This window comes from Citrus clementina, unplaced genomic scaffold (assembly GCF_000493195.1).
Source record: "Citrus clementina cultivar Clemenules unplaced genomic scaffold, Citrus_clementina_v1.0 scaffold_3, whole genome shotgun sequence".
NCBI classification, from domain to species: Eukaryota; Viridiplantae; Streptophyta; class Magnoliopsida; order Sapindales; family Rutaceae; genus Citrus; species Citrus x clementina.
The window spans coordinates 22,471,761-22,493,573 of NW_006262339.1; the positions used below are offsets into that span (position 1 = coordinate 22,471,761).

The following is a 21,813-nucleotide window of genomic DNA, read 5'->3' on the forward strand; positions in this document are numbered from 1 at the left end:
CTTCTCTTCTGGTTACTCCAACACTCTTTCTTGATATGCCCTTTCTTGCCACAGTTGTAGCATTTAACATTCTTCTTACTTCTAGATTTTGATCTACCATGATTTTGACTCCCAATGGGGCCACATTCTGTTGATCTCCCTCTCGTCACCGATAGCGCCTCCGCTTGTTGCGAACTTGCTTGTCTGTTTTTCTTATTTTTCCGCCTGCTCTCCTCATTTAATACGGAGGCTGCAACATCGTCGAAAACCAGACTGTCCGCTGGATTATTGTTCGTCAGGTTGATGATGAGTTGATCATACGAATCTAGTAGACTTTGAAGTAGAAGCTCTGCACGTTCATTTTCCTCTATATTATGACCCAACGTTGTGAGTTGTGAAAATAGAGTCTTCAAGGTGTTGATGTGGTCAGTCACTATTGTAGATTCCGCCATTCGAAGAGTATAGAGTTTCCTCTTCAAGAAGATTTTGTTGTGTAGTGATTTGGCCTCGTACAATTTTGTGAGAGTATCCCATATTTCCTTCGCCGTATTTTTCTCTGCCACGCTGGATAATACTCCATCCGCAAGTGCCAAGTGTAGACCAGAAATGGCGTTGCCGTCTACCTCGTTCCACTTGTCATCAGTTATCTCCATGGGCCTTTCTCCAATTGCTACCAAATAATTATTTTTCCTCAATACAGCTTTCATCTTCATTTTCCACAATGAAAAATTATTTCCGTTAAATTTCTCAATTTCATACTTTGCCGCCATTTTGTTGATAAATACTGCACACAAGTTAGTGTACCACCTTGAATAGTTGTGAGTATGTGTGAGAATGCACACCAGGAAAGTTCCCAGGAAAGACTGAGGGGTCACAATGGTCCCACTTAAAACCCAGACTCCTTAAGCTCTTATCGCCTTTGTGACAGAACTTTCCTAGACATGTACAACACCACACAGTTGCTTTACTCACACCACTATTCCCTGCTTTGCACTGCCAAATTCTTGGATCGCTTCCACCGTTTCACGTGAATAGTACCGTATACGTGAATAGTATCGTATACGTGAATAGTACCATTTATGTGATCAAAACCGTATATGTGAACAGTACCGTATACGTGAATAGTATTATATACGTGTACAATGCCGTATACATGAATAGTACCCCTTACGTGAACAGTTCCTGACTCCAAAAAATACAACTAATAGCTCTGATACCACTGTTAGGAAATTGGTGGGTGAAGCAGACACGCAGCTAAAGTAAATTGGAAGAAAAATAAAGAACAAGCACAAAAAGAGGACACCAGAAATTACGTGGTTCGGCTTTTAGCCTACGTCCACGGGCGAAGACAAAAGGAAATATTTTACTAGTGAAAAGGAGTTACAAGTATTGTAATATTTTAGCTCACTTCCCAAAATCCCAATACACTCAAACTCTCAAAACACTAAAACAAGAGCTTATAATTTCAAGCTCTCTAAACTTTCTCTAAATACAAGAAAACTCTTCTCAAAATTGGATAAACAAATGAGGGAATGAGTCCCTCTATTTATAGCCAAAATCTTGGCTACTATTCACGTATTTTTTTTTAATTATTTATTATTGTTCAAAATTTCAAAATTCAAAGTTTGAATATCAAATTCAAAATTCTAGATATTCAAAGTTTGAATATCTAGAAGTTTGATTTTGATATTCAAACTTTGAATATCAAGACACCCAATCTTGACAGTTTTGACATGACATGGGGGTGCCTCAAAATCCTGTCATTCAGGGGCTACAATCCTGTGTACACAAACATTCTCTTCTAATGATTCTAATACAGTGAATTTTAAACCAAGTGGTGATGGTACCAATGGAGTGTGGTAGGTAAAGTTTTTCTCTTGTTTAATTATTATTTCCTTGAAAATGCTACAAATTTGCTATATATTTGATTTTTAAAATTTTACAATGATTATTATCAATACTTTTCGGTTGCTCTGCCTCTATTAATTAATAGAAAAAATAACACACCGATTTGAGAGATTCAGCAATGTGCAGGAACTAGGATGCCAAGCAATATCACAGTGTTGCTAAGTATATTATACATTTATACCGTTCATTTGATTTGTCTTAATAATCAGTGGCTATTGTATCTTTAAATGTGAAATTATACTAGCCACGTGAATAAATGAATTTTGTCCCCAACAACTCATATTGACATTTCCTATTAATAATGATAAAAGGTTGTGCAGTAGCATATTAATAGCGATTACCCAAAATAATTAACAAGGCTTGTCGGCTTCTACTTTAGATCCATTTCCAAGTAACCAGCAACCGCCGAGATTACAGGAATGAACAACTTCAGGAAATCCTGACGATAATGAAGACTTAAGATACCTCCTACGAGGAATCATATAAATTGTATTGAAAATATTATTCCACATTGGTTGAGAATAGTGTTAGACTAATAATATAAGTTTGAGGCAATCCTTAATATTTGAATCATTGTTTCCCTCATTTCACTGAGGTTTTTTTCTAAAAAAAAATTTTAGTAGTGGCAAGCAAAAGAAAAACAATAAAATTACAATTACAAATATTTCAGACTTTTGGGTCTGGTTCCTCTTCTTCAAAAAAAATGGATCCCCCATTTTCTCATCCCGCAACACTTGCACTCTATCTCCAACGATTCGGAACCCGTAGCTTTCTCAACACCGAACCGGACTGCCCAGGAACGATATTGTATTCCCAATCATGAGGATGTGTGATGGTAAGAGGTATAGTGAAATAGTAACCCAAAAGTAAGTGATCTGAATCTACAAAGTTAACAACTCCCAAAGAAATCTTTATGACATGCGGATCGAAATATTGATTTTTTTCTTTTTTCTTTTTTCTTTTTTATGTAGGATTTGACTTTGAATTCACCGAACAATCGAAACTTCCTTTCCGTGAAATGATGGTGTGGGAATGCTACAATAGCGCTAAAAGCAAAGCTGAGTAATTTTTTATTACTCAAGCAACCTGGTGGCAAGGTAATAGAAGATCCCATACTTTGAAACCGAAACCACGTTGGAATTTCATTCCCAGGTAAAATGACGAGACCATCACATGATGGGAAATATCTCTGCATCACCAAAATAATAATTAAAAAAATAATGTTAATTTTTATTTAAAGTTATTAAAGAACCAAAAAAAAAGCCTTGTGCAGATTTTTTTAAAAAAAATAAATAACCACACGCACAGACATTTTGCTCTTCTTCTTTCCAGCGAGTAGTCGCCATAATCTGAATTTCTAGCATAGCATCTTCGACAATTCCTCTGAGCTGATTCTGGTTCAATTTAAAATTATTGCTCAGGTCAAAATTTTGCCGATAAGATTCGTAACTTGAGAATAAACCTGACAATGATTCCAGTGCCATGCAACGACGGGCATCCAACTTAAATAGACTGCATGGAAGCTTTGGTAAGGATTGAAGCCTCTGAGAATACCTTAAGAAGAGAAATTTCAACTTGGAAAGGTGTACAATGCTTTCTGGTATTCTCTCCAAATTGTTTTTCTCCAGATACAATTCAACTAGTGAGGATAACTGACCAAGACTTTCAGGCAATCTCTGAAGATTTGAGCAACCATTGAGGTTAAGATATGCAAGAGATTTCAAGTTACATAGGCTGTTTGGGAGACTCTTGAGACTTTTACAGTCTTCAAGGAATAAGCCCAAAAGCCCACGTAGACACTCGATCGATGAAGGCAATTCTTCTATTGCAGTTCCATTTAAAAATATCTTTTGCATATTACCAGCTGATGAGATATCTGGAAGCCTCTTCAGCTTTGAGCAACCGCTTAGATTCAAGATAACTAGCATGTCCAGATGTGGAATCAGCAAGGGCTTTGGAGTGTTGGTAAAAATATTACAGACAACACTGATTATCTGCTTTAGCTTACCATGATGCTGCTCTCGAAAAAAGAGTCAGAGAAAAATATTAGCATGTATGATCATAGTTATAACATTATCACTGAAACATGAATATATATATAAACATATACATGCCTGGACACCATCCCACAGTTGTTGAATATTGCTATGAGGCATTTCAAGTAAAACAAGCTTCTCTGGCTGAATATTCGATGGTAATGATTTCAATGGATATCTATGCCAGTGAAGATACCTCACTTCAGCAAATCCAGGGCCTTGGAAATCAGACACCTTACATTTGTTCTCTCCTTCAATTGAGCTATAAAATTTCAAAAATCTCAATCTACACATCTTTGTGAAAGTATTGGAATTTATATGGATCTCCTTCACTTTAGACATATCCAAGCAGATGCCCTCAATTTTTTCAGTCCCCTTATAACCAATGAAAGACCATAAAGTTAAAATCAAAATTACGTAACAATAGTACTAAGTGTGCTTAGTTTAAATACTTAATTCGGATACAATTATGTAACGCAAGTTGGTAATTATTGTTAGGCGGCCAAACTCGTTATTGCAAACCTACAAAAAAAGGGTAATCATACAAGTAACACCAAACATATAAACTATGTATGTTTGCTATACAAAAGTGACATATAAATTTTATATTCGTACAAAAGATAATATAAATGTTGGCATGGTATTTATTATTTATTAATGCTACATTACATGATCTAAAAACTTTTTTTTTTAAATCATTGTCACTTTTCTATAGATTCTATGATTCTTTAGTTTCAGCGTATATAAATATATGTACAATATCAACTTAGTAAATGCAAGATAATTCAGAAATAATAATCCCAACAAAATGCTTACCATATTATGTGTAAGAACTTCATAGATATCCTCGTGATGCCATAATCGACTACGGTTTCCACGATTAATTGATTCTTGCTGAACAATTTCCCTACCCAATCCTTGTAGCAAATCATGCATTGTTATCTTGTTGCACGAAACAGCAATGAGAGACTTATCAATAAGAACACTAATACCAATTTCTGGGTAGAAGCCACTTGTATCAAGGAACTTCATAACCGAATATATATCCTTACCATTTAAGAAACAAGCAACATCTAGGAAAATGTTTTTCTCTTTATCATCTAGACTATCATAACTTAATTTTAGTACCTCTTGGATACTAGGATGGAGAATCCTTCTCAATTTGTTTATTGCATCTTCCCATACTTCTTTTTCCCTTTCAAATAGAAAGCAGCCCAAAACTTTAAGAGCTAAAGGAACACCTTGAGCATATTCCATTACCTTCCTTGATAGTTCCTCATAACCCACATCCGGATAGTTTTGTCTGAATGCATATCGACTAAAAAGCTCAAGGGCATGATTAAACATTAATGCCTTCATCTCATATATTTTTTTCACTCCCCAATTCCTAAGAATTTGTTTATCTCTTGTGGTTATAATGATTTGACTCTCAGGCATGAACCAATCGAGACTTCTAATTAAGGATTCTACTTGGTTGAAGCAAGTCACATCATCAAAAACAATCAAAACCTTCCTGCTGCTGAGCCTTCTAAAGTTTTGATCAATATCAAGAATCACATTTTCTTCCTTTAATAATTTTGAAAAAAGTTCTTGTCGCAAATAAGCTAATCCTCCCGGTCTTTGTGATTCTTCTCTAACATTTTGAAGGAAGCAAGAACCTTCAAAGTTACTAGAGATTTTATCGAAAATAACTCGAGCAATTGTTGTCTTCCCTATACCACCGAAGCCCCAAATCCCTAAAGTGTAAACATATTTTGACTCCGCACCTAATAGAGATTCAATTTCCTTAACTCTTGATTCTACTCCAACCAACTGGTTTTTGTAGTTACGTGGAGACATTTCAGCCAGTCTCTTCAAAATGTGATGAACAGCTTTCTTTATAAGTTCCGATTCAAGCCTAACAAATATGTTAAATAGCAGTAAAATCAAATAGGATGGATTTGCACCAAGTATGAATCAATAACTCTTAAATTTCAAGAATATGAGTGACATATTGAAACTACTTAAAATATGACAGGACACCCAATGAAATCACATAAAAACCGTTTTTATTAATCCTTCAAAATTCTTTTAAAAGAATTTAAATTTCGAAAAATCTACAAGTTGTTCACGTACAGAATTCAACACACCAATTGTCACTATCAAAGATCAATACCACAAATCACTTGAGAAAAGCATTAGGATACCTAATAAAATTGAAGTATATAGTTCAGCATATTTGACAAAAAATATCACTATAACTACCAGGAGTGCTGGTAATTAATTGAGCAGAAAATAACATTATGTGGCATCATCATTATGGTATGAGGAAAGAACTTTAATTACCTAAAGTTCTGAGAATCAAAGCCAGAAAAACTGGCCGCCTCCTTCAAAGCATTCCTCCAACTCTTCAGCTTCTCGGAATTCTCCTTAAATCTTTCTTCAAGCTTTGAAAATGAATCCCCAAAAGGACCTGTTTGGTTTCTCACGTCCGATGGATCAACGCGATAAAAAACTGGAATCACAATCTGTGCATTCTCTCTTTTGCATTGGAGGATTTTTACAAGTTCATCGAGACACCATCTGGAAGAGGCATACCCTTCAGAGAAAATGATGAGTGAAATGGCTGAAGTTTCAATTGCATACACAAGAGACTGTGAAATTTCATCTCCTCTATTAAGTTGGTCATCAATGAAAGTTTGAATACTTTTTTGCGACAAAGCAGAATAAAGATGGCTGGTAAAGTTGTCACGGGTGTCCTCTCCTCTGAAACTAAGAAAAACATCATACTTGTTAATGTTTCGAGGAGATAAAGAAGAAGAAGAAGAAGAAGAAGCCATAACAGAAGTAGTTCAATTGATCCGAAAGTATTTGACAACGGAATATATACATATAAATACCAAAATAGTAATTCACTAAAGAATAGTGAAATAATGAATGATAACACGACGCAACACATATTTTCCATGGAAAGACGTATCATTTCCAAAAATTTTTAACACTGAAAAGTTGAATCTGTGATCTCAAAACAGAGCGACAGACAATGTCGTCTGTGGTTTTGGAATTAGCTGACGTATATTATTTGGAAATGGACGACAGCACATACAGGAAGCTAATCCGAAGAACCGACAGCCAGAGGACATTGTTTGGAAATTGGAACCAATCTTGTTGACTCACGTGCGTGCCACATGCTTTTACTAACTCGCGCGTGCCATATTTGATTAGAGAACATTTATGTAATTTTGTAACAATTATCTTCTCCGGCACTCTGTGATGCAGAGTACGTATTTGAGTGAAATGAAGTTAGATATCTATCCATATGTTAGAGAATATATAGAGAATCTCCTCCCGGAGTTAGAGAATATCGGAAAGGAAATGGTAAGCAGTTTTATCAGATAAAATATGAATTAATCTTACGTCTTGTATCAAAAAGCAGCTTACTAGCATTGCATTTGAAGCATTTCTTGGGTGCAAGTGAAGGAACATTGTCATGATCAATGCCCTGCTCTGCTTGTAAATTCATCTCTCAAATCACAGTCAACGTTAACACTTGTTATTACATGTGGTCAACACTTGTTAAATGATTCATATATGTTCCTGAATCCTATAAAAATTTAGAAAAAAATGGCCAGAGGCAAAGAAGATTTGAATAAATAGAGATTTTAGTAACAGGAATATCTTAATGAGCACAATTAACTCCCGTAATGAGCAAGGACTTTGGCGTAGGGCACATAAACCAATTCATCAATGCTTTCTGATATTCTCTTGTAATGGTTTTCATCTAGATACAAATCCCATAGAGATAGTAATCGATCAAGACTTTTAGGTAAGTCCGTGAAATTGGCAATGATGAAGCCATTTGCTCATGACCTCTGCATCTCTTGAAATATAATTAACAAGGTACTTCTGTCACTGCATTTTCCTTCAGAACCTTCTAAATGACTAAATCCATGTTTAACTGAAAATCTCTGAAGATTTGAACAACCATTTGAAATAAAGATCTCAAAGACATTGCAACATGTATAGGCTGCTTGGGAGACTCTTAAGCCTTTTAAAATTTGAAAGACTCAAGGTAACTGGTCGGGGGGAACATGCCGTGGATCAAGGCATGCGATTCTTTGATTGTTGTTCCATCTAAATATAACAATTTAATATACAAGATGACATATCTGGTATCCACTTTAGATTTATGCTTCTAGAGAGATTAAGATCTTCAAGATATTTAAGCTTAAATATGCTTCCGAGAGATGGTCAAGCCTTAACTGTTCATAAGATAAGGCAACAAGTCCAGATAAACACTCTATGGATGAAGGCAGTTCTTCGATTGCGGTTCTATGTAAATATAAACTTTTATATTACAACAAGAGATCATTGGAAACCTCTTCAAATTTAAACTGGATAGACACTAAGGATGAGGACAGTTCTTCGATTGCAGTTCCATCAAAATAAAACCCTTTTGTGTTACCAGATGAGATCTCTGGAAACCCCTTCGGATTTAAACAATCGGAAAGAGCAATATCTCAAAAACATTTCAACTTTCATATGCTTCTCGAAAGCCTCTAAATCCTTGAACAGTAAATAAGCTCAAATTTAACTAATAAGATCTCATTGGATGACGGCAGCTCTTTGATTGCAGTTGCATGCAAATGGAGCTGTTAGATCCTACTCAGAAAATTCCCCTGTATCACAAATTTAAAACAAGTACTATATATCTTGAAATCAAGAAACTTTCTACAAGGCTTCAGTTCTAGAGAGGATATTATCACATTCTCGTTTACGTATTAGTTTTTGCCTTTCACATTTCTCCAGTTATATAAATGAAAAGAGTGTAAGCAAAACCATTAGAGAATCAAACTTTTTACTAAGCTACTTGAAAATTTGCCAGCACAAGAAGAAATAACAAAAAGAAATTAAACTCACCCCGCCAGTCGTATTGTGTTATAGAAACTTATCCTCAAATTTGCAGCAAAGTTGCAAAGCCAGAGATCTCGTCCCCTAGCGCTCCGGACCATCAACTCACCCAGCTATTGTTGCTGGGCTGTTTTGCAAAAGATTGAAAGTCAGCTGGATTATGTCATAAAGGCATATAGTTTGGGGCCTTTGTTACATTATCCAAACTGAGGTGCATAACCGACTAAATAAGAATCTAATAAGAGTTTGTTACAAAAATCTGTGCTGAGCGTTGGGCCCTGTTTCTTCGCATTGTTCTCTATAATCACTTAGCCATTTTGTGAAAAATTTGTTTCTTTGTAAAACTTTTCTACTCTATTCTTGGTCAATTTCTGTGTGATTCTATCAATAAAAGTGTACTGATTGTTCCTTCAAATTGGTTGTATTGTGCTGTTCTTTAAGTCTCTAGTTCTTGATTGGTTGTTGTTTATTCTTGTACTTTGGTTTAAGCTTAGAATTTCTTCCATCTTTTTCTCTTAAACCTTAACAGCTGCAATAACTCATCCTGAAATATTTGAGATTTCATTTATAACCTGCGGAGCAGATTTAGAACCCGGACTTTCAAACACTTGCGAATCTGCGGAGCTAGAGCATCTAGCAGAGCTATTTTGCCTAACTTATTCTGCTAATCACTGGTCAGTGTGGACTTGAGAGCGTCGAGAGGTTTCTATGGAGCTCTCTAAGATTCAAACATTTCAAGCAATTGACAATAATTGACAGTTGAAATTGTTCAAATGACTGTTTGGTTAACAAGAAAATAAAAGAAGGTTAAAAGCGTAAAAACTGCAGCTTGGAGAATTCTAGAATATCATTTGATTTATTCTGAATGAATTACAAAGTGATTACATCGTTTGTTTATATACTCAGCTGAAGATAACAACTCAAACTTATTACTAACTATAACTAATCAAAAGGAATCTTCACGTGTGCTAGTAATTACATAACCACCGGATGCCACATGGACAGCTAAATCATCAACCTTTAACCGTGTGCTGTAGCTGCTGCAATCCTCTGCTTTATCTTCTGTTTGGCTTATCGTACTGCAAGCAAGATGAGCTTCCTTAACATCCCCCCTCAAGCTCAATGGTCTGTTGATGACATTGAGCTTGGATCTGAAATAGCTGAACTTTGGTGGAGATAAAGGTTTAGTGAGAATGTCAGCCACTTGCTCTTCAGTAGGAATATATCTGACTTCTAATTCCTAGCTGAGAACTTTATCTCTAATGTAATGCACATCTAATTCAATATGCTTTGATTTAGAGTGAAAACAGGATTTCTAGCTAGTTCCCCTGCACTTTGATTGTCACATCAAAGCACTGAAGTAGGCAACTGAGCTATGTTTAATTTAGAAAACAAAGATTAAAGCCAGGAAAGTTCTGAACATGCTGATGATAAGGCCCTGTATTCACTCTCAGTGCTGGACTTTGCTATAACCCCTTGCTTTTTAGAAGACCAGGAAATTAGATTGTTGTCGAGATAAATGCAATATGCTCCAATGGATTTCCTATCATCAATATCACAAGCCTAATCTGCATCGGAATAGCCATTTAAACTAGTAACTCCAAGTGATCCCCCCCGCTGTAGATAAAGACCATGAGTAATGGTAGCTTGAAGATATCTGAGAACCTTTTTACAAGCTAACCAATGCTGGATTGTGGGAGAACTCAGATACTGACTGAGTTTGTGTGCAGAATATGCAATATCAGGTCTTGTTAGTACTAAGTACTGAAGACCTCCAACAATGCTCTTATAGAGAGTTGGATTTTCAAATTCATGTCCTAAAGGTCCTCTTGCTTGCCTTTCCAGCTTAAGACTTGTACTGAAAGGTGAGCCAGTACCCTTACAATCTTTCATTGAAGCTCTATTTAACAGATCCTTAATGTATTTGGTTTGAGAAAGGTGCATCCTATGATGTGTATAACACACTTCCACACCAAGAAAATAAACAAGCAAACCCAAATCCTTTAAAGCAAAGACCTTACTTAGTTTAGCAACAAATTCCTCCAAAACATCAGAATCAGGACCTGTGACTAGGATATCATCAACATAAATCAGAACTATAATCAACCCTTTGGTGTCATGCTTAATAAACAAAGAAGTATCTGCTTTAGAATTGAAGAAGTGTCAGGTTGTAAGACAATGTTTTAGCTTGTCATACCAGGCTCTTGGAGCTTGTTTAAGCCCATAAAGGGCTTTGTTGAGCTTGCATACATAATCTTCTTTAACTGTAAAACCCTCTGGTTGTGTCATGTATACATCTTCTATTAAGTCTCCATTAAGGAAGGCATTATTTATGTCAATTTGCCTAACCTTCTAGCCTTGCATCACAGCCAAACTTAGAATAACTCTAACTGTTGAGGACTTAATCACAGGGCTAAATGTTTCTAAGTAGTCAACCCCTGCAGTTTGATGGAATCCTTTTGCAACCAGACGAGTTTTATGCTTGGAGATTGATCCATCAGTGTTATATTTAGTCCTAAATACCTACTTGCAACCAACAACCTTGAAATCTGAACACATGGGTACAAGACTCCAGGTTTTGTTTTTAATAAGGGCATCATACTCAGCTTGCATTGCAGCCTTCCAATTTGGATCAGACAATGCTTCAGAAGGGGTATTTGGTTCAATGCTGTTGTGAGATGTTAAAAAGGCCTTGGGTTTAAAAATGCCAGCCTTTGCTCTGGTAATCATGTGGTGAGTTGAGCCAATGGATTTGGTCTGAGAACTAGGGACTGGAGTAGGAGAAAGTGGATGAGATAAAGGCATTTGATCTGAAGATGATGGGCAGTGAGATGGATTTTCAAATGGGTAGTGAGATGGATTTTCACTTTGTGAATTTGAAAATGAAGGAATAGGTATTGTACTAGGTGAATTGGATAAAGTATTTGTATCTAGACAAGGAGAAATGAGATCAGTGCCTGTTGCATAAGCTCCAAAGGTGTTGAGATTGCTGTTAGATGTTGGCAAGGAATATGTCTGTATAAGATTGTTTTGAAAAACTGAAGTGTTTTGTTGTGAAGAATGTTGATTGAAAAGTGATGAATATGGAAAAGAGTTTTCATTAAAGAGAACATGCTTGATATATACACTTTTCCAGAAGGATGCAAACACTTATATCCTTTATGGAGAGGACTATAGCCTATGAAGATACACTTGGGTGTATGAAAAGAGAATTTGTGTTTATTATAATCTCTGAGAAAAAGAAAACATGAATAGCCAAAGCTTCTAAGAAATTTGTAATCACGTTTCAAATGAAAAATGGCTTCATAGGGTGATTTTCATGGAAAATGTAGGAGTGGGCAATCTATTTATGATGTAAGTAGCTGTATGAAAAGAGTCCCACCAGAATTTAATAGGTAAGGTTGCTTGTGCAAGCAAGGTTAAACTAAGTTCTGTGATATGTCTATGTTTTCTCTCTACTGTTTCATTTTGGTTATGTGTGTAAGGACAAGAATGCCTGAATGTAATGCCTTCTTGATGAAGATAAGTGACAAAGGATCTGAATTCACTACCCCAATCAGATTATAGGCATTTAATGGATGTGTTTAGCTGTTTTTCAATCTGAGTTTTGAAGACTTTGAAGACAAAGAGAGTTTCACTTTTGGTTTTTAATGGAAATATCCAGGTGAATCTTGTAAAGTCATCAACAAAGCTTACATAATATCTATAGCCTTGTGAAGGAAGTTCAGGGGCTGGTCCCCATAAATCAATGTGTAAAAGTTCTAAAGGACTATTAGTTTTAATGAAGCTAGCTGGAAAATGTAATCTATGTAACTTTGCCAACATACAAGCATCACAAGATTCAAAAGATTTACTTCCATTGATTGCCTTCAAGGCTGGATAAGTTTTGATTACATGATCTAAAATTTTTGAACTTGGATGTCCTAGCCTTTGATGCAAAACAGAAGTACTTAACAAGCATCTAGAATTCATACATAGAGCTGAGACAGTGTATGAACATGAAGTTTTATTTTGTAAATCAGAAGGAACAACAGAAAACATTGAAAGAGGAACAACTTGAGCAGCTGACTCGACATTTGTGAAATGATTTCGAGAATGAGTTTTATTCGATGACATCAACAGTAATCTGTATAAACCTTTGTCAGCCTTGCCCTGCAGTATGATCAAATTCTTCACCTTGTCCTTCACAAAGCAAAATTTGTCAGTGAACTCAACTGCCATATTATTGTCTTTGGTTAACTGGGATATGCTAATGAGATTTTTGGTGATTTGAGGAACCAGCAGTATATTGTTCAGGTTAAGTGTAAATGAAGCTTTTGTATTACAATCATGCATTTTTAAAGTGGCATGACCAAGATGTGTAATGTTTAGACTAGCACCATTACCAACTACAAGTTTAGATATACCTGCAAAAGGCTCAGCAATGTGCATGTTGTTCATGTCATTAGTGAGGTGATGTGTTGCCCCACTGTCAAGATACCAGTTGGTATCTGAACCACCATCCATGTTTGCAAGATAAGCAGACTTTGGATTCCTGTTTGGTGGTGGCTTATAAGCTCTTGAAGTAATGAACTCTTCAAGTTTCCAGTAGATATTAACAGTATGACCTGTCTTAAGGTAAATTTGACAGGTAGGTTTGGAAGCATTCCATTGAGGTTTAACATTTCCAGGTGTCTTGTTATTATTGAAGTTGCCATATCCTCCAGAATTCTGATTCCAGTTCCCTCCATTTCTTTGATTATCTCTAGAATCACCTCTTTGCTGAAAATTAACACTAGATAAATTTCCTCCATTGGCTCCAGCACCTCTAGAATTTCCTTTGTAGCCACCATAGCCATAATTTCCAACATTACCAAAACCATAGCCACCAAAATTCTTACCTCCTGATATGAAACCTTTCTTAAACCCTCTGTTCTGGACTAAATTAGCCTCAAAATTCTGTTTCACATCTATACCAACAAGCATATGTGCTTGTTGTTCTATTCTAGCTTCTTGAGTGAACAACATTGCATATGCCTCATTTACATTCATTTTTCCAACACCTATTTGACCAGTTATGTAAGTAGCAACATAATTATATTCAGGTCCTAAACCAGAAAGTATGTGCAAAATCAAATCATCATCACTTAAAGCACTTCCAACAGTAGCCATATTATCAGCTATGTTCTTCATCTTAATGAAATAATCAGTGACTTTCATATCATCTTTCCTAGTTGAATTCATCATGTACCTCAGATGTAACAATTTAGATTTAGACTGTAAACCAAATTGTATTTCAATAGCTTTCTATACCTCAAGTGAAGTTTCTAGACTGAAGACCAGACTGATGATGCCTTCACTCATTGAAGAAAGCAGCCATCCAAGCAGCATCTGATCTTGTGATCTCCAGGTGACATACTCTAGATTTTCAATAGATCTGAGGTCATCACCAATTCTTTGAGCAGTATGAGAAGGTGGAGGAGTTACTGAATCATCAATGAATTTTTCAAGTCTATTTCCACGAATAGAAGCAAGAACTTAAGATCGCCAAATCAAGTAATTTGATTGATCCAGCTTAACATGAGTGTTAAATGAAAAGGTAACTGTGCTCGTATTAATGGTAGCATTATGGACTGTATTAGAAGATGAAGCAAGATGTGCTGAAGCCATACTGGCTTTGATACCAAGTTGAAATTGTTCAAATGATTGTTTGGTTAACAAGAAAATGAAAGAAAGTTAAAAGAGTAAAAACTGCAGCTTAGAGAATTCTAGAATATCATTTGATTTATTCTGAATGAATTACAAAGTGATTACATCATTTGTTTATATACTCAGCTGAAGATAACAGCTCAAACTTATTACTAACTATAACTAATCAAAACGAATCTTCACGTGTGCTAGTAATTACATAACCACCATTGGACAGCTAAATCATCAACCTTTAACCGTGCTGTAGCTGCTGCAATCCTCTGCTTTATCTTTTATTTGGCTTATCGTACTACAAGCAAGATGAGCTTCCTTAACACTGACGAAGCTATTTATTTACCAAAAATAAATTATCTAAGCCACATCAGTTTTTAAAGCAGATCAAGATCTAGAAACATTAACAAATGCTCAACCTTGTTTAAAATTCGCTGCTAGAAGAAGTCTCTAGACATGGCACCAAAATAGAAATAAAAATGATGTAGAACACCTCTGTTCTGTTCTGTTATTCTTTGTAATTTTTAAAATTTGGTATTTGGTAGGTCAAACAGATCTTGTAATTTGCAGAAATACCATCTAAATTTATCATAAGTATTAAACCTGCAAATAACTCAAATGAAATTGATGGTAAACCTGCAGATAATGCTTCCAGTGACGTGCAACAGCTTAATTCGAGAAATTCCAAAATAGAAAGATGTCTAATGCTTTCTGGTATTCTCCCCAAATTGCTAGTTATTAAGAATCAAACTTTGCTAGCGAGGTTAATTGACCAAGGCTTTCTGGTACTTCTCTTATAACAGTTCCTTCAACTCTTAAATAGGACAAGGCTCTTAAATTTCTAATTTCATCCGACAATCTGTAAAGTTTTGGGCAATCAATGATTGAAAAATGAAAACAAAAAAGCAAAAACAAAATAATGAATAGAGGAATGTGATAAAGGGAATTCAAATACACTTTGAATCCATTGTTCTGACATATTTATCAATGCACAGAATGGATAAAGAAGTAAGTATATGAAATAAAATACATCCCTCCCCTTACAAGAATTGATGCAGAGAGCATCAACCTGACACAAATATATAACTGATTCAACATTTCTTCCTTTGCTTTTTCAACTTGGAAAAAAACAACTACAAACAGTCACATAAGTCTTAGAAATAGTAAGTAACTGTAGTGAAAATTCAATTAGCAAAGCAGCCAAAATATTGAAATCTTCTCTATGATATAACTACCTACTTCTTGACACATATCCATCACAGCTCTTCTTCAACGTTCGCAAGTGTACGAGCCATCGTGTCCTGCATGTATACCCTGTTCAGAATTGCTAGCTTGCTTTCCTCGAAGATCGGGCCTTGACCTCCTTTTCATGGCACTGTATTTCCATTCTAGTAAAAGCAAACAGATTTCAGAGGACTTTGGGAAAACATCTTCTCAACCATTTCACAGTTTTCATCGAACCATTGATCCCAAAATGTTAAACAAAAGAAAAATGACAATGTTCACGATAGTTAGTTTGCTCTGCCTCATTTCCAAACAATACTATTGTGGCAAGGAGAAAAGGAAATTTGAACCACATACACGTCAAATTATGCATGTACGTACACAAATATTATGTGACATAACCTCTCTCTTGAACTTGGCATTTGCAGCACCACAAAATACCTTAACCAGAACTATATGTACTTGTTTAATAAGTCAGCCAGTAACTTCATCAATAAATAGAACCAAGAATTGCCTTGGTATTATATTAGTGTAGAATAAGAATATCCAAATCATGCACCCAACAGGGAGCAATACTATCTATGTAGGACCCATCAATGTATCTGATGTAAAGAATCTAAACTATGACTAAAATAAAAACTCAAACATCCAACATCATAAAAAGGGTAAAAGGGCAAAAGCCTTTAAGAATTAGAAATAAGAAGCTTTAGATTCAGATGGTTCGATTGCCTTATTACTGTAAAGACATGATAGTTCTTTCGCAAGCTCGAGGAAACTTTTATTAGAGATCCCAAACCCTTTTCAAGGGATATTAGATATGGCGGGTAGCCATCAGCTTCTAACACAATCGAGTAGAATTTGATAATGTATACGAGAAGCTTGCTTAACTTGCAAATCCTGCAAAGATTAAAAGATCACAAAGAGAATTGGCATAAGACAATCCTTGCATTATGACAGCTAGAGAGGATATTATCACATTCTCATTTACGTCTTAGTTTTCTCCTTTTACAATTCTCAAATTATATAAATGAAAAGAACATAAGTAAAGCCATTAGAGAATCAAACTTTTTAATATGCTACTTGGAAATTTGCAAGGACAAGAATGTTAGAGTTATAAATATAAAGAATATTTTTGTAATGATTCTGCTGATGTGGCAGCTGAGTAAGCAAGGCTGTTATTTGTTAGTTTGTAAGTTTGTTATAGAGCTGAGAAGTTTGTTAATCACAGCTCACTCTCAACACGTGTGTGAGTATTGCAGAAGGTTCTGGATCTTAGTATATAAGATCAACCTCTGTATTCATAATTCATTGAATAAAATTCGATCTATTTTTCTTATAGTTTCTCTTATTGCTCATTAAATTTTCCTTCATTTTCTCTGCAACCAAACAAGCATAAATAGCTTGGTTAAACTTCAATTTGGTATCAGAGCCACATCTAGTCTAATCTCATGGCATTATCAAGCTTGACCACAAACATCTCTTCTTCAGCAGCAACCTTTACTTTCACAACTCCAATAAAACTTGATCGATCAAATTACTTAATCTGGAAATCTCAAATTCTATCTTCAGTTCGAGCAAATGAGCTTGAGAGTTTGCTTGATGGATCCAGAATCTGTCCAGATCAATTTCTCTCAAGCACTCAAGGAAATTCAGATGCTATGTTCAATGCTTCTGCAAGTTCAACTGTTACTTCATAAGAGAATCCTGAGTTTCATGTGTGGAAGAAGCAAGATCAGATGCTGCTGAGCTGGCTGTTATCCTCTATCAGCATTGAAATCCTCAGCCTTGTGGTAAACTCTAAAACCTCTTATGAACTGTGGTCTAGTTTAGAGCAACAATTTGGATCTGAAACTGCTGCTAAGAAAGTTCATCTCAAAATGATGTTGAATAATCTGAAGAAAGGATCTATGACTATGACAAAATATTTTAGTAAGTTGAAGTTAGTTACAGATGAGCTTGCTATTGCTGGAAGTCCTGTTAGTTCTTTGGATTTTATAACTCATCTCATCTCTAGATTAGGTCAACCTTATTATCCAGTAGTTGTGTATATTGAAGCAAATGTTCTAAAAATGAGTATTAATGAGGCTTATTCAATGTTATTGACACATGAGGCACGTTTAGAAAGCAATCAATCTAATTCTTTCAAAGAAGTGAAACAGAACTATACTGCTAACTTAGCTCAGGCTGGGAATAATCAAAAGAAAGTTAACAATCAGGGAGGCTGGAATAATAATAGTCAAGGAGGCTGGAATGGAAACACTGGAAACAAACCTGGATTTCATAATTGGAATGGAAACTTTACAAACAGAGGAGGTTTCAATCCAGGAAGGGGACAAAATTCAAGTAGAGGACAATGGAATAATAATTGGAATAACTGGAATGGAAATCAGGGTAGAGGCAATTTTGTTGGTGCTGCTGGAAATTTTTCTAGTAGATTTCCTGGTGGCTATAATGGATTTGGAAGAGGAGGAGGCAGAGGAAATATTGTTTGTCAGATTTGTTTCAAACACAATCATACTGCAGCTAATTGCAAAGACAGATTTAACAGAAATTTTGTTCCTAATTTTTCTGTGCAAGGAAACTTTCCAGATCAGAATCAAACTTCCAGAGCTGCTTTCATGGCTACATCAGAAGGAGTTGCTGACCAAGAATGGTATCTGGATAGTGGAGCAACACATCATCTCACAAACAATATGGAGAACCTAGCTGAAGGTAAACCTTATCTTGGATCTCAGTTGCTATTAGTTGGTAATCGACAAGGTCTTAGAATTACTTCCATAGGCAATATCTGTCTCTTTACATCCTTTAGTAATCAATTAAACCTTTCCAATGTTCTGTGTGTTCCCAAAATTACCAAGAATCTGATTAGCTTATCTAAACTTCTCTCTGACAATCATTTAATCATTGAATTTGTTTCTAATCTTTGTTTCATTAAGGACAAGATGCAAGGAACTTTGCTGGCACAGGGGATTGTTGAGGATGGTCTCTTTAAGCTACTGACTCAAGATACACCTCTTTCTGATTCTAAAGCTTGGGTCTCAAACCTAGTTCAATGTTGTCTGTTTTTTCTAATAAAGAGAATGTACACTCTTTGAAAGAGTTGAATCACCAAACAAATGTCTGTTCAAATTTGATCAATTCCAATAATGAGAATTCTGTCAGTTTTCTAGCTTCCAGTAGTAAGTCTATGCAGTTGCTACACAATAGGTTTGGTCATCCAACCAAACATGTCTTGCAAACAATAATGAAAAGTCTTCCTATGCATTCAACCCATTCTCAATCTCTTAATTTTTGTGATGCTTGTCAATATGGTAAATTACATCAATTCCATTTTCCAGTCACTGATATAAAATCAAAATTTCCACTCCAACTCTTATATGCTGACTTATGAGGTCCAGCTTCTGTGTTGTCTATGGATGGATACAAGTACTATATTTCTTTTGTTGATGATTTCACAAGATATTGTTGGGTATTTCCACTCACACTCAAATCTGATGCATTTGACACCTTCAAATATTTCAAATCTCTTGTCGAAAAACAATTTTCTTTATCCATCCAAACACTACAAACTGATATGGGGGGTGAGTTTATAGCCTTCAGATCATTTCTCCAACAAGAGGGTATTCAATTTAGATATAGTTGCCCCCACACTCACCATCAAAACGGTGTGGTGGAAAGGAAGCATAGGCATGTTGTTGAAACTGGACTCACACTCTTAGCTCAAGCTCATTTACCTCTCTCTTTTTGGTGGGAAGCTTTTCATACAGCCACTTACTTAGTGAATAGAATGCCAACACATGTTCTAAACAATTTATCTCTTTTTCAGAAACTATACAATCAACTTCCAGATTACAAGTTTCCTAAAGTGTTTGGCTGTTCCTGTTTTCCTTTTCTTCGACCTTATCATCATCATAAGCTAGATTTCCATACTCAAAAGTGTGTCTTCATTGGTTATAGCCCCATTCATAAGGGCTACAAGTGTCTTGATCGAACTGGGAAAGTCTTTGTTGCCAGACATGTTACTTTCAATGAACTGGAATTTCCATATTCTGAACTGTTTTTGAAAACCAAGTCCAACACCTTATCTCATTATGCTACCTCCACTCCATCTTCAGTTCATTTTTTTCTTCCTCAAACACCTGTTCTTAGTCACAGTAGCAATGAAGAGCCATCAGCTGCAGTCTCCAGTTCTGCTCTGTCTCCTGCATCAGAGTCTCATTCCTTGCCACATTCTGTTCATTCACAACCTCTAGATCAACCCTCAAGATCTTCAAATTCTTCTCCACCAGTAATCTCTACTCACCCTATGGTTACCAGATCTAAAGCTGGTATCTACAAACCCAAAACCTACTTAGTTGTTTCTCAAGACCTTGAACCATCCAATGTCAAAACAGCATTGACAGATCTTAGGTGGTACTCAGCTATGAAAGAAGAATTTGAAGCTCTCCAAAGAAATCACACCTGGACTTTAGTGCCTCCTAAATCAGCTGGGAAAATTGTTGGCAACAAGTGGGTTTACAGAGTTAAGTATAATGCTGATGGCAGTATTTCTCGGTATAAAGCTCGGTTGGTTGCCAAGGGATATCATCAAACTTATGGGGTTGATTTCTTTGAGACATTTAGCCCTGTGATCAAGCCTTGTACTGTCAGAATCATTTTAAGCTTAGTAGTCATGCATCACTGGCCTATTAAACAGCTGGATGTAAACAATGCTTTCCTCAATGGCATTCTTACTGAGGATGTGTACATGCATCAACCACAAGGGTTTGTTGATTCCACTTACCTTTCTTTTGTTTGTAAGCTTAACAAGGCCTTATATGGTCTCAAACGGGCTCTAAGAGCCTGGTATGATCGATTAAAGGAGTCCCTAGTTCAATAGGGTTTTCGAGTCTCCAAATCTGACACTTCTCTGTTCATTAAGCATGCAAGGAAAGATATCTTGCTCATTCTCATTTATGTGGATGATATTTTAGTCACGGGTTCAGATTCAAAGCTCATAGGAAATGTTATTCAGCAATTACATTCTGAGTTTGCCTTGAAGGAGCTGGGGGATTTTCATTACTTTCTTGGTATTGAAGTTACTCCATCTGTTCAAGGTATTCATCTATCTCAAACTAAGTACATTGGTGATATTCTTAAAAGGGCAAATATGCTGGACAGTAAAGGTTGTGTTACACCTATGAGTACTTCTGAGAAGCTGCACAAGGATACAGGTGCTGCATTTGAAAATCCATCTTTATACAGAAGCATTGTGGGATCTCTTCAATATGTTCTGTTAACTCGACCAGACTTAGCTTTCACAGTCAACAAGCTTAGTCAGTTTTTATCAGCTCCCACCATTCTTCATTGGCAAGCTTGCAAGAGGGTGTTACGGTATCTTCAAAGTACAGCTGATTATGGTCTTCAATTTTTCAGTTCTGGTTCTTTAAAGTTAACTGCCTACTCTGATGCTGATTGGGGAGCAGATTCTGATGATCGCAGATCTGTTGGAGGTTATTGTGTGTTTTTAGGTTCCAATCTCATCTCTTGGTCCTCTAAGAAGCAGCCCATTGTGTCCAGATCATCAGCTGAGTCAGAGTATAGAGCTCTTGCTATGGCTACCTCTGAAGTTCTCTGGATTACATACTTATTTCAAGAGGTTAACATATCTTTTGATCAGATTCCTCTTCTGCATTGTGATAACAAGAGTGCTGAAGCTTTGGCCAGTAATCCTAAATATCATGCTCGTACTAAACATATTGAGCTTGACCTCCATTTTCTCAGAGATCATATTGCTCAACAACAGCTTTCAGTCACTTATGTTCCCAGTTCAGATCAATTAGCAGATGTTCTTACTAAGCCCCTCTGTTTTGATCAGTTTGCTTATTTGCGCAGCAAGTTTAATGTCCTTTCATGACATCAAGCTTGAGGGGGGATGTTAGAGTTATAAATATAAAGAATATTTTTGTAATGATTCTGCTGATGTGGCAGCTGAGTAAGCAAGGCTGTTATTTGTTAGTTTGTAAGTTTGTTATAGAGCTGAGAAGTTTGTTAATCACAGCTCACTCTCAACACGTGTGTGAGCATTGCAGAAGGTTCTAGATCTTAGTATATAAGA

The 21,813-nt window shown here is 36.0% G+C and overlaps 1 protein-coding gene and 1 non-coding gene across 2 annotated transcripts in view; both read right to left on the minus strand.

Annotated features, from left to right (window-relative positions):
• Positions 1-21,813, minus strand: part of LOC18050031 (TMV resistance protein N) — a gene marked incomplete at its 5' end in the record, with an annotated part of 86,278 nt that overhangs the window by 48,051 nt on the left and 16,414 nt on the right. The window lies entirely within an intron of this gene.
• Positions 13,805-13,946, minus strand: LOC112100581. Its single transcript, XR_002906949.1, has one exon. It is a non-coding gene; the product is annotated as a small nucleolar RNA Z247 (small nucleolar RNA).